Source organism: Anser anser (genome assembly GCF_964211835.1).
Source record: "Anser anser genome assembly, chromosome: 19".
In the NCBI taxonomy this organism is placed as follows: Eukaryota; Metazoa; Chordata; class Aves; order Anseriformes; family Anatidae; genus Anser; species Anser anser.
Window position 1 is genome coordinate 9145522 of NC_139740.1, and position 4125 is coordinate 9149646.

At 49.6% G+C, this 4125-nt stretch overlaps 1 long non-coding RNA gene across 1 annotated transcript; it reads left to right on the forward strand.

The window, feature by feature from the left end:
• The first annotated feature begins 904 nt into the window (after positions 1 to 904).
• On the forward strand, positions 905 to 3888 carry LOC310884239. Its single transcript, XR_014574092.1, has 3 exons — positions 905 to 2624; positions 2698 to 2810; positions 2982 to 3888. It is a non-coding gene; the product is annotated as an uncharacterized lncRNA (long non-coding RNA).
• The last annotated feature ends 237 nt before the right edge of the window (positions 3889 to 4125 follow it).

Consider the following 4125-nt stretch of genomic DNA (forward strand, 5'->3'; position numbering starts at 1 on the left):
CAATGTGCAGCGTCTACATACGTTGCCTCATCCATTTCCACCCACTCTCAGCATCTCCACAATCTTCCATGTCAGCCCTGCCACTGCTCGGTACGTGGTCCGATCGCCAGAGGAGTAGGAGCAGCTCAAGTCCGAGAAGCCCATTAACCAAAGCCGTGGCGAAGAACAGAAATAAACCCGCACCAGGCACCATTGCAAATGTTGCTCCCAAGAGATGGGAGAAATTGTACGCTGAGATGTATGCGCATAAGGCTGCCTACGCCTATGTGTGGGAAGGGGTTTAATGGGGAGCCGAGAAAGAGCCTGCATGTAGGAGGAGAAGAGCAGATGTTAGCAGCGCCTTTTTGTTTTCCTGGATGGCATGGCAGAGGGAAGATCGAAGGAAAGCTCCCCTTCTGCAGAAATAGGAGCTCGAGGCACAGGCTGCGGGACGTGGCAAGGCTTTGGCCATGGGGCCAGGTCAGGCTCGGGGACTCTGGCACCAGCAGCAGCCACGAGAGGACCGGCGAGACCACACACGGCCCTTCACAGAGCACCAAGCACAGCATGTGCCTTGCTCTGAGGCATCGAACTTGGAAGTGACTTCTCCTTGGGCTTATGGAAGGGCTTCCCCTCACCCTGACCCAGGCACCTGGAGGTGATCACAAATGGCCAGAGGCAGCACTTATAACCAACGCCCAGTTGGGTCATCGATCAGAAACCTGCTACCAGCTTTCGGAATACCCTGATGGCTTCAGTTCCACTACAGAAACACCGGTGACTTTCCAAAGACTCATCCCTCCCTACAAAACAGCCACGTGCAATGGAAGTACCCACAAGTCGCCGTGCAGTGCCCGAGGCAGGGAAGGGCTGTACAGCACACATTCGATGCTCACACTGTGCTGTATCACCAGGCTGAACACCCCCGGCGTCACATGCCAGCCCATTTCATAACCTACGACACAAATGGCTGGTGGAGGGCAGTGTCTGGCGAGCTGCAGGCACACCCTGCCCCAGGAGAAGGGGCTGGCAGCTTGGGGAAAACACCAAAATTGGCCCAGAACAGGACCGAGCTGCAGCCACTGGTGCAGAGTGCAGGACTGGAAGTTAGGAGGGACAAACAACCATTGGGCTCGCCACAAACTCTTCTGCCACTCATTTTGTACCAGAGCAGCTCTTAGAAGCCCTAAAGCCTCATGCCATACTTCACAGAGTCCCCGCTCGGAAGATTTCAGCCCGAGCATCTCCCTGAGCTTCTCAGCGCCCCCACAATGGGTGCCTAGCTCAGAGGGAGGCTGGGGCTGCATAAATGCCTGGTTGCCAGACACAGAGGCCATTTAGGTGTCATGCTAATGGCCCTGCCCATGCTTTTATATATAATTTTCTTTAGCTGGCAGTGGGCAAGCAGCTCAGCTGCCCCATGGGCTCAGTGCAGCGCCTGATCCTAGCCGCATCCGCGCCCTGCCGGTCGTTGCTCTTCTTCCTTTGCAAGGCACAGATACAGGGCCCCTTTAAAGCCTGCATGAATGAGCCTCTCATAAATTCCATATTGGAGAAACTCTGGCTGTATCCTTTGGTCATGAAAAGAAATTAAAGCTGCATATAACATTCAGTACCCTGTAATCCCTCCGCACAGCCTTGTGCCTGCATAAATCAGAGCCTCTCATGAATATTGCACTGTACCTGCAGCTGCCTGACCCACATGGTTAAAAAAGATAAATAAAATGAAAACAAAGCGGCAGTCACGTAAAGGCTTCACAAACAGCACCTGCTTTCTGAGAGCCTGAAAGGTCACAAAACGCAACCTGAGAAGCACACAGCTTTCAGAGCCTTAAAAGGAGGGGAGAGCGTGTTTGTTCTTCCTCTCATGCAGCAGAGAAGGAAGCAGGGCGATGCACGGCGAGCCCTCTGGCAGGAGCTCTGTGGTCATGCAGAGGGACGAGCCGCAGCACCCCGAGGGCAGCACCGAGCAGGGAAGAAATGCTGTTTTATGAGCCTTGGAGGGGGAGCAAGACCCCAGGCCCTTAACTCGACGGGTGAAGGGCTTTTCCCACCAGAACTAACTCACAGGTGTCTAGGATTTCAAATTTTGTCCTGATTAAAGATAAGGATCTGTCTCATGCCTTTTTTTTTTTTTTAATCCCAAATCTTACAGGATAAAAATCTAGCTTTTCATCCAGCTCCTGTAGAGAGGCCAGGCACAGCTGCTATTAACAACTTCCCCAGAGACCAACAAAATACATCGTGGTGCTTGGGGGTTTCTGTTGTTTAAACTTCAGTCATGGGCAACAAAAACTGCTGACAAGACATCCCGCTCTGTCCCCTCCATGGTCTCCCTTGTGTTTACTGCCCAGAAAGTCTCCCTCCTTGAATTTGTGTGTGGGAATGGCACAAATGCATAAAAGAAAGGATCCCAAGTTCAGCATAGATTTACCTTCTCAGGACTTACCAGAGACCACAGACCAAGCTTGTCACTCTCTGGCCATTTAATTACTTTGCAACCTTTACCAAGGCAGTAGTATGCTCCTGCCTCAGCTTCCCCCGTGGTGAATAGCAATGCTCTAGCTACCTCAACCTCCCTAGAGCCCACCAAGAGTCCTGGAAGAGATCTGAGTTTTGTCCTGTACAATTTTCTGTGGCAGTCTGTATGTACTTGCTGCATGCTACCTTCCCACCAAAAAATGGATTTTTCTTTTAATAACAGTAATTCTCTTTCAGCTCCTTGCTGCCACTCACGCTGCAGCTTCTCCTACATCAACCAGAGACAACACAGCGTTGTGCCCCCCCATCGTTGTACTGCAAAATCCCATGTCTTAAAGCATTAAGCAAAGGTTTGTATTGCAGCCAATGAACGCTGTTAAAAGGGTATTGAATGCTTTTTCCATTGCCATTAATTGAGTGAAGGGAAAACAGACTCCACTGCTGTCATATCACATCAAAATAATTAGCTCAACTATAAATAGCTCAGCTTACTCACTTTTTTTTTTCTCTTTTTTTGTAAGGTCAAGACTGCAGCCAAAAGGAGCAGCAGCACATCCCAGCAGAGCATCCCCGTCTTCCACTTGGATTCAGACAAAGCAGGGAGAAAAGGAAGCGCATCTGTAATCAGTGATCCCAAGGCCACACAATTACATCATAATTAGACAAATAATTAGTCACATTTAGATAAGAAGAGGGGGGGAAAAGAGTATTAGCAAGCCCACATCTATGCAGATTTACATGAGCTTAATTAATGAGCATTTTCAAACCAATTTTAGCTAAACTGCCTTTGTTTTTGTTGAATGATGCTTCTGCATCAAGTTAAATTATTCTTAATCACTTCAACATTAAGCACAGCTTCTCCGTGAATAAGATGAGCAGAATAAGCTGTGACACCAAGGCATTTTCTTGACCTTGATTCGGGTTCACGCCCCGGCCTGCTGGGAGCCATGCCCTTGTATTTGCTGCCGCTGACCCTCGTCACCTTGTCGCTCGTTACTGGCTGGCAGGAGCAGCCAGGTGCCTCTACTGCCCAGGGCAGCATCACACCACGGTGCTAGGAGGAGCAATAAGCCTAAGCACTTGGAGCAACACTGAGCACAGTGCAGGCTCCTGGACTTACAGAACAGACACAGCTCCAAGGCTGAAGGATATCTAGGGCTCGACCCAAACTGCAGCCATGCCCTGTTCCGGTACTTCTCCCACTGTTTTAGCCTTGTGATCAGCTCAGAATTATCATCGTATTACAGCAATTAGTATCTTCAGTAGCCAAGAGATCAAATCTGGACTTGGAGTGTGTCATTTATAGATGCGTTCACTAGAAGAGGCCCCTGAAGTTTCTGTGACAGTGCTCGAACAGAGCTGCTTGTGTGCGGTTGTTGTTATCCCCTGGAAATACAGGGTGCTTGGAGGCACTTAGGTACTAAACTCCTTTTGACTGATGTTTATTCTGTGCAGTGCAGTCTCAGTTCCAGTCCAAGGGCTGCACAACAGCGTATTTAGATCCATCTCTATCCACTGAATGAAACCTGAAATATTGCTTTTCCTCCTTCTAAACTTCCCAACTCGTTGTAGCATCATAAATCACAGAAACCTCACTGTGCTCGCTCGGGGCCTGACTGCAGCGGTGCGGAATGGGGAACTGAAGTCTCTTTCCACTGGTTCTAA